Here is a 10,373-nt window from a genome sequence, read left to right on the forward strand (position 1 = left end):
GACCCCTCCTTCCTTCCCTTCTCCCTTCCCCTTCCTTCTCTCCTACTCCTACTAGGAAAGGAGGAGTCCTACTCCCGGTGGGAGTAGGACTCCCCCCTTGGCGCGCCTCTCCTTGGCCGGCTGCCTCCTCCCCTTGCTCCTTTATATATGGGGGCAGGGGGGCACCCCATAGACACAACAATTGATCTCTTGATCTCTTAGCCGTGTGCGGTGCCCCCCTCCACCATAGTCCTCGATAATATTGTAGCGGTGCTTAGGCGAGGTCCTGCGACGGTAGAACATCAAGATCATCACCACGCCGTCGTGCGGACGGAACTCTTCCCCGACATTCTGCTGGATTGGAGTCTGGGGATCGTCATCGAGCTGAACGTGTGCTAGAACTCGGAGGTGCCGTAGTTTCGGTGCTTGATCGGTCGGGCCGTGAAGACGTACGACCACATCAACCGCGTTGTTCTAACGCTTCCGCTTTCGGTCTACGAGGGTACGTGGACAACGCTCTCCCCTCTTGTTGCTATGCATCACCATGATCTTGTGTGTGCGTAGGAATTTTTTTGAAATTACTACGTTCCCCAACAGTGGCATTCGAGCCAGGTTTATGCGTAGATGTTATATGCACGAGTAGAACACAAGTGAGTTGTGGGCGATACAAGTCATACTGCTTACCAGCATGTCATACTTTGGTTTGGCGGTATTGTTGGATGAAGCGACCTGGACCGACATTACGCGTACGCTTACGCTAGACTGGTTCTACCGACGTGCTTTGCACACAGGTGGCTGGCGGGTGTCAGTTTCTCCAACTTTAGTTGAACCGAAAGTGGCTACGCCCGGTCCTTGCGAAGGATAAAACAACACTAACTTGACGAACTATCATTGTGGTTTTGATGCGTAGGTAAGAACGGTTCTTGCTCAGCCCATAGCAGCCACGTAAAACTTGCTACAACTAAGTAGAGGACGTCTAACTTGTTTTTGCAGGGCATGTTGTGATGTGATATGGTCAAGACGTGATGCTATTTTTTTTATGAGATGATTATGTTTTGTAACCGAGTTATCGACAACTAGCAGGAGCCATATGGTTGTCGCTTTATTGTATGAAATGCAAGCGCCCTATAATTGCTTTATTTTATCACTAAGCGGTAGCGATAGTCATAGAAGCAATAGGTGGCGAGACGACGATGATGCTTCGATGGAGATCAAGATGTCGCGCTGGTGACGATGGTGATCACGACGGTGCTTCGGAGATGGAGATCACAAGCACAAGATGATCTCTCACTAATTATCAAGATGATCTCTCACTAATTATCAAGAAGTGTTCTCCCTGAGTATGCACCGTTGTGAGAGTTCGTCGTGCTGAGACACCACGTGGTGATCGGGTGTGATAGGCTCTACGTTCAAATACAACGGGTGCAAAACAGTTGCACATGCGGAATACTCAGGTTAAACTTGAGGAGCCTGGCATATACAGATATGGCCTCGGAACACGGAGACCGAAAGGTCGAGCGTGAATCATATAGTAGATATGATCAACATAGTGATGTTCACCATTGAAAACTACTCCATCTCATGTGATGATCGGACATGGTTTAGTTGATTTGGATCACGTGAACACTTAGATGACTAGAGAGATGTCTGTCTAAGTGGGAGTTCTTAAGTAATATGATTAATTGAACTTAAATTTATCATGAACTTAGTTCTGGTAGTATTTTGCAAATTATGTTGTAGATCAATAGCTCGCATTGTTGCTTTCATATGTTTATTTTCATATGTTCCTAGAGAAAATTGTGTTGAAAGATGTTAGTAGCAATGATGCGGATTGGATCTATGATCTGAGGTTTATCCTCATTGCTGCACAGAAGAATTATGTCCTTAATGCACCGCTAGGTGACAAACCTATTGCAGGAGCAGATGCAGACGTTGTGAACGTTTGGCTAGCTCAATATGATGACTACTTGATAGTTTAGTGCACCATGCTTAACGGCTTAGAATCGGGACTTTAAAGACGTTTTGAACGTCATGGACGATATGAGATGTTCCAGGAATTGAAGTTAATATTTCAAGCAAATAACCGAGTTGAGAGATAGGAAATCTCCAACAAGTTCTATAGCTAAAAGATGGAGGAGAATCGCTCAACTAGTGAGCATGTGCTCAGATTGTCTGGGTACTACAATCTCTTAAATCAGGTGGGAGTTAATCTTCCAGATAAGATAGTGATTGACAGAGTTCTCTAGTCACCATCACCAAGTTCTCTAGTCACCATCACCAAGTTACTAGAACTTCGTGATGAACTATAGTATGCAAGGGATGATGAAAACAATTCCCGAGCTCTTCGTGATGTTGAAATCGACGAAGGTAGAAATCAAGAAAGAGCATCAAGTTTTGATGATTGACAAGACCACTAGTTTCAAGAAAAGGGCAAAGGGAAAGAAAGGGAACTTCAAGTATAATGACAAGAAAGTTGTCACTCCCGGAAGAAGCCCAAAGCTGGACCAAAGCCTGAAACTAAGTGCTTACACTGCAAAGGAAACGGTCACTGGAAGCGGCAATACCCTGAATATTTGGTGGATAAGAAGGATGGCAAAGTGAACAAGGGTATATTTGATATACAGGTTATTGATGTGTGCCTTACTAGTGTTTATAGTAGCCCCTAAGTATTTGATACTTGTTCGGTTGCTAAGATTATTAACTCGAAACAGGAGTTACAGAATAAACAGAAACTAGTTGAGGGGGAAGTTACGATGAGTGTTGGAAGTAGTTCCAAGATTGATATGATCATCATCACACACTCACTATATTTTCGAGATTAGTGTTAAACCTAAATAAATGTTATTTGGTGTTTGCATTGAGCATAAATATGATAAGATCATGTTTATTGCGATACGATTATTCATCTAAGATAGAGAATAAATTGTTATTCTATTTACATGAATAAAACCTTCTATGGTCATACACCCAATGGTGATGGTTTATTGAATGTTGATCATAGTGATACACATATTCATAATGTTGATGCCAAAAGATGCAAAGTTAATAATGATAGTGCAATTTATTTTTGGCACTACCGTTTGGGTCATATCGGTGTAAAGCGCATGAAGAAACTCCATAAAGATAGATTTTCGGAATCACTGGGTTACGAATCATTTGATGCTTGCGAACCGTGCCTTTTGGGCAAGATGACTAAAACTCCGTTCTCCGGAATAATGGAACGAGCTACTAACTTGTTGGAAATAATACATACCGATGTATGCGGTCCAATGAGTGTTGATGCTCGAGGCGGGTATCGTTATTTTCTGACCTTCACAAATGATTTGAGCAGATATGCGTATATCTACTTAATGAAGCACAAGTCTGAAACATTTGAAAAGTTCAAAGAATTTCAGAGTGAAGTGGAGAATCATCGTAAGAAGAAAATAAAGTTTCTACAATCTGATCGTAGAATAGAATATTTGAGTTACGAGTTTGGCCTTCATTTTTAAACAATGTGGAATAGTTTCACAGCTCACGTCACATGGAACACCACAGCATAATGGTGTGTCCGAACGTCGTAACCGCACTTTATTGGATATGGTGGATCTATGATGTATCTTACCGATTTACGACTATCGTTTTGGGGTTATGCATTAGAGATAGCTGCATTCACTTTAATAGGGCACCAACTAAATCCGTTGAGACGACACCATATGAACTATGGTTTAGCAGTAAACCTAAGCTGTCGTTTCCTAAAGTTTGGAGTTACGATGCTTATGTAAAAAAGGTTTTCAACCTGATAAGCTCGAACCCAAATCGAAGAAGTGCGTGTTCATAGAATACCCAAAGGAAACGGTTGGGTACACCTTCTATCACAGATCCGAAGGCAAAACATTCGTTGCTAAGAATGGATCCTTTCTAGACAAGGAGTTTCTCTCGAAACAAGTGAGTGGGAGGAAAGTAGAGCTTGATAAGGTAATTTGTACCTTCTCCCGAATTGGAAAGTAGTTCATCACAGAAATCAGTTCCAGTGATTCCTACACCAATTAGTGAGGAAGCTAATGATGATGATCATGAAACTTTAGATTAAGTTACTACAAAACCTCGTAGATCTTCTAAAGTACAGTTCGCACCAGAGTGGTACGGTAATCCTGTTCTGGAAGTCATGTTACTAGACCATGATGAACCTACGAACTCTGAGGAAGCGATGATGAGTCCAACTCCAAGAAATGGCTTAAGGCCATGAAATCTGAGACGGGATCCATGTATGAGAACAAAGTGTGGACTTTGGTGGAGTTGCCCAATGGTCGGCAAGCCATATTGTATAAATGGATCTTCAAGAGGAAGACAGACGCTGATAGTAGTGTTACTATCTACAAAGCTCGACTTGTCACAAAAAGGTTTTCGACAAGTTCAAGGTGTTGACTACAATGAGATTTTCTCAACTGTAGCGATGCTTAAGTCTGTCCGAATCATGTTAGCAATTGCCACATTTTATGAAATCTGGCAAATGGATGTCAAAACTGCATTCCTTAATGGTTTTCTTGAAGAAGAGTTCTATATGATGCAACCAGAAGGTTTTGTCAATCCTAAAGGTGCTAACAAAATGTGCAAGCTCCAGCGATCCATCTATGGACTGGTGCAAGCATCTTAGAGTTTGAATATACGCTTTGATAAGTTGATCAAAGCATATAGTTTTATACATACTTGCGGTGTAGCCTGTATTTACAATAAAGTGAGTGGGAGCAGTACCGCCTTTCTGATAAATATATGTGAGTAACATATTGATGATAGGAAATGATGTAGAATTTTTCTGGAAAGCATAAAGTAGTATTTGAAAGGAGTTCTTTAAAAGAAAGACCTTAGTAAAGCTACTTACATATTGAGCATCAAGATCTATTGAGATAGATCAAGACGCTTGATAAGTTTTTCAAAAGTACATACCTTGTCAAGATTTTGAAGTAGTTCAAAATGGAACAGTCAAAGAAAGAGTTCTTGCCTGTGTTGCAAAGGTGTGAAATTGAGTAAGACTCAAATCCCGACCATGGGAGAAAATAGAAAAGAGAATGAAAGTCATTTCCTATGCCTCAGTTATAGGTTCTACAAAGTAGGATATGCTATGTACCAGACCTATTGTATACCTTGCTCTGAATTTTGCAAGGGAGTACAATAGTGATCTAGGAGTAGATCACTGGACATTGGTCAAGAATATCCTTAGTGAGGACTAAGGAAATATTTCTCGATTATGGAGGTGATAAAAGAGCCCGTCGTAAAGAGTTACATAGGTGCAAGCTTTTACACCGATCCAGATGACTCTAAGTCTTAGTCTGGATACATATCGAAAGTGGGAGCAATTATTTAGAGTAGCTCCGTGCAGAGCATTGTAGACATAGAATATTTGCAAATACATACGGCTCTGAATGTGACAGACCCATTGACTAAGCTTCTCTCACGAGCAAAACATGATCACACCTTAGTACTCTTTGGGTGTTAATCACATTGCAATGCGAACTAGATTTTTGACTCTAGTAAACCCTTTGGGTGTTGGTCACATAACGATGTGAACTGTGGGTGTTAATCATATACGGATATGAATATTGGTGTTAAATCACATGGGGATGTGAACTAGATTATTGACTCTAGTGCAAGTGGGAGACTGAAGGAAATATGCCCTAGAGGCAATAATAAATTCATTATTTATTTCCTTATTTCATGATAAATGTTTATTATTCATTCTAGAATTGTATTAACCGGAAACTTTATACATGTGTGAATACATAGACAAACATAGTGTCACTAGTATGCCTCTACTTGACTAGCTCATGAATCAAAGATGGTTAAGTTTCCTAGCCATGGACATGAGTTGTCATTTGATAAACGGGGTCACATCATTAGGAGAATGATGTGATTGACTTGACCCATTCCGTTAGCTTAGCACTTGATCGTTTAGTATGTTGCTATTGCTTTCTTCATGACTTATACATATTCCAACAACTATGAGATTATGCAACTCCCGTTTACCGGAGGAACACTTTGTGTGCTACCAAACATCACAACATAACTAGGTGATTATAAAGGAGTTCTACAGGTGTCTCCAAAGGTACATGTTGAGTTGGCGTATTTCGAGATTAGGTTTTGTCACTCCGATTGTCGGAGAGGTATCTCTGGGCCCTCTCGGTAATGCACATCACTATAAGCCTTGCAAGCAATGTAGCTAATGAGTTAGTTACGGAATGATGCATTACGTAACGAGTAAAGAGACTTGCCGGTAACGAGATTGAACTAGGTATTGGGATACCGACGATCGAATCTCGGGCAAGTAACATACCGATGACAAATGGAACAACGTATGTTGTTATGCAGTTTGACCGATAAAGATCTTCGTAGAATATGTAGGAGTTAATATGAGCATCCAGGTTCCGCTATTGGTTATTGACCGGAAACGAGTCTCGGTCATGTCTACATAGTTCTCGAACCCGTAGGGTCCGCACGCTTAAGGTTTCGATGACAGTTATATTATGAGTTTATGAGTTTTGATGTACCGAAGTAGCTCGGAGTCCCGGATGAGATCGGGGACATGACGCGGAGTCTCAAAATGGTTGAGACGTAAAGATCGATATATTGGACGACTATATTCTGACTTCGGAAAGGTTCCGAGTGATTCGGGTATTTTTCGGAGTACCGGAGATTTACGGCAATTTGTCGGTGAGTATATGGGCCTTATTGGGCCATACGGGAAGGAAAGAGGGGCTGCCTAGGGAAGGCCGCCCCCCCCCAAGGCCTAGTCCGAGTTGGACTACGGGAGGGGCTGCACCCCCTCCTTCCTTCCCTTCTCCCTTCCCCTTCCTTCTCTCCTACTCCTACTAGGAAAGAAGGAGTCCTATTCCTGGTGGGAGTAGGACTCCCCCCTTGGCGCGCCTCTCCTTGGCCGGCCGCCTCCTCCCCTTGCTCCTTTATATACGGGGGCAGGGGGACACCCCATAGACACAACAATTGATCTCTTGATCTCTTAGCCGTGTGCGGTGCCCCCCTCCACCATAGTCCTCGATATTATTGTAGCGGTGCTTAGGCGAAGCCCTCCGACGGTAGAACATCAAGATCATCACCACGCAGTCGTGCTAAGGGAACTCTTCCCAGACATTCTGCTGGATCGGAGTCCGGGGATCGTCATCGAGCTGAACGTGTGCTAGAACTTGGAGGTGTCGTAGTTTCGGTACTTGATCGGTCGGGCCGTGAAGACGTACGACTACATCAACTGTGTTGTTCTAACGCTTCCGCTTTCGGTCTACGACATTACGTGGACAACCCTCTCCCCTCTCGTTGCTATGCATCACCAAGATCTTGTGTGTGCGTAGGAATTTTTTTGAAATTACTACGTTCCCCAACACGCAGAACGTCTACTACCGTGTCATCGCCGTCCGTGAGGGGGGGCACACCCCGGAGACGTGTGCCGCCTCTTCCGACATGCCACCACACCACCCCGCATGTATGAGGTCTCGGTGTGACGCTCGGGTGGCATTGCTTCCCCCCCCCCCAAGGTCCCCCGTCCCGCCTAACCCTGTAGCATTTGACCACGGGATCTAGCCCTTTGACTTTGCACGGACGGGCTTTGAGCAGTGGACCTATCTAGATTATTGACTCTAGTGCAAGTGGGAGAGCGAAGGAAATATGCCCTAGAGGCAATAATAAAGTTATTATTTATTTCCTCATATCATGATAAATGTTTATTATTCATGCTATAATTGTATTAACCGGAAACATGATACATGTGTGAATACATAGACAAACTTAATGTCACTAGTATGCCTCTACTTGACTAGCTCATTAATCAAAGATGGTTATGTTTCCTTACCATAGACATGTGTTGTCATTTGATTAACGAGATCACTTCATTAGGAGAATGATGTGATTGACTTGACCCATTCCGTTAGCTTAGCACTTGATCATTTAGTATGTTGCTATTACTTTCTTCATGACTTATACTAGTTCCTATAACTATGAGATTATGCAACTCCCGTTTACCGGAGGAACACTTTGTGTGCTACCAAACGTAACAATGTAACTCGGTGATTATAAAGGAGATCTACAAGTCTCTCCAAAGGTTCATGTTGAGTTGGCGTATTTCGAGATTAGGTTTTGTCACTCCGATTGTCGGAGAGGTGTCTCTGGGCCCTCTCGGTAATGCACATCACTATAAGCCTTGCAAGCAATATAGCTAATGAGTTAGTTACGAAATGATGCATTATGTAACGAGTAAAGAGACTTGCAGGTAACGAGATTGAACTAGGTATTGAGATACCGATGATCGAATCTCGGGCAAGTAACATACCGATGACAAAGGGAATAACGTATGTTGTTATGCGGTTTGACCGATAAAGATCTTCGTAGAACATATAGGATCCAATATGAGCATCCAGGTTCTGCTATTGGTTATTGACCTGAGACGTGTCTCGGTGATGTCTACATAGTTCTCGAACCCGTAGGATCCGCACGCTTAACGTTACGATGACAGTTATATTATGAGTTTATATGTTTTGATGTACTGAAGGTTGTTCGGAGTACCGGATGTGATCACGGACATGACGAGGAGTCTTGAAATTGTCGAGACATAAAGATTGATATATTGGACGACTATATTCGGACACCGGAAGTGTTCCGAGTGATTTCGGATAAAACCGGAGTGCCGGAGGGTTACTGGAAACCCCGGGAGAAGTAATGGGCCTTATGGGCCTTAGTGGACAGAGAGAGAGGGGCAGCCAGGGTGGGACGCGCGCCCCCTCCCCCCTGGTCCGAATTGGACTAGGAGAGGGGGGGCGGCGCCCCCCTTTCCCTCTCCCTCTCCCCCTTCCTTTCCCCCTCCTAGTAGGAGTAGGAAAGAGGGGAGTCCTACTCCTACTAGGAGGAGGACTCCTCCTCCTAGCGCGCCTAGCAAGGGTCGTCCGGCCTCCCCCTTGCTCCTTTATATACGGGGGCAGGGGGCACCCTAGAGACACAACAATTGATCCTTTGAGATCTCTTAGCCATGTGCGGTGCCCCCCTCCACCATAGTTCTCCTCGATAATATTGTAGCGGTGCTTAGGCGAAGCCCTGCGACTGTAGAACGTCAAGATCGTCACCACGCCGTCATGCTGACGGAACTCATCCCTGACACTTTGCTGGATCAGAGTCCGGGGATCGTCATCGAGCTGAACGTGTGCTAGAACTCGGAGCTGTCGTAGTTTCGGTGCTTGATCGGTCGAGCCATGAAGACTTACGACTACATCAACCGCGTTGTTATAACGCTTCCGCTTTCGGTCTACGAGGGTATGTGGACAACACTCTCCCCTCTCGTTGCTATGCATCACCATGATCTTGCGTGTGTGTAGGATTGTTTTTGAAATTACTACATTCTCCCTGAGTATGCACCATTGCGAAAGTTCTTCGTGCTGAGACACAACGTGATGATCGGGTGTGATAGGCTCTACGTTCAAATACAACGGGTGCAAAACAGTTGCACACGCGGAACACTCAGGTTAAACTTGATGAGCCTAGCATATACAGATATGGCCTCGGAACACGGAGACCAAAAGGTCGAACGTGAATCATATAGTAGATATGATCAACATAGTGATGTTCACCATTGAAACTACTCCATCTCACGTGATGATTGGACATGGTTTAGTTGATTTGGATCACGTGATCACTTAGATGACTAGAGAGATGTCTGTCTAAGTGGGAGTTCTTAAGTAATATGATTAATTGAACTTGAATTTATCATGAACTTAGTACCTGATAGTATTTTGCTTGTCTATGTTTGTTGTAGATAGATGGCTCGTGCTGTTGTTCCGTTGAATTTTAGTGCGTTCCTTGAGAAAGCTAAGTTGAAAGATGATGGTAGCTATTATACAGACTGGGTCCGTAATTTGAGGATTATCCTCATTGCTGCACAGAAGAATTACGTCCTGGAAGCACCGCTGGGTGGCAGGCCTGCTGCAGATGCAACTGACGATGTTAAGAACGTCTGGCAGAGCAAAGCTGATGACTACTCAATAGTTCAGTGTGCCATGCTTTACGGCTTAGAACCGGGTCTTCAATGACGTTTTGGATGCCATGGAGCATATGAGATGTTCCAGGAGTTGAAGTTAATATTTCAAGCAAATGCCCGGATTGAGAGATATGAAGTCTCCAATAAGTTCTACAACTGTAAGATGGAGGAGAATAGTTCTGTCAGTGAACATATACTCAAAATGTCTGGGTATAATAATCACTTGATTCAACTGGGAGTTAATCTTCCTGATGATAGTGTCATTGACAGAATTCTTCAATCACTGCCACCAAGCTACAAGAGCTTTGTGATGAACTATAATATGCAAGGGATGGACAAGACTATTCCCGAGCTCTTCGCAATGCTAAAGGCTGCGGATAGAAATCAA

Source organism: Triticum aestivum, chromosome 7B (genome assembly GCF_018294505.1).
Source record: "Triticum aestivum cultivar Chinese Spring chromosome 7B, IWGSC CS RefSeq v2.1, whole genome shotgun sequence".
Taxonomy (NCBI): domain Eukaryota; kingdom Viridiplantae; phylum Streptophyta; class Magnoliopsida; order Poales; family Poaceae; genus Triticum; species Triticum aestivum.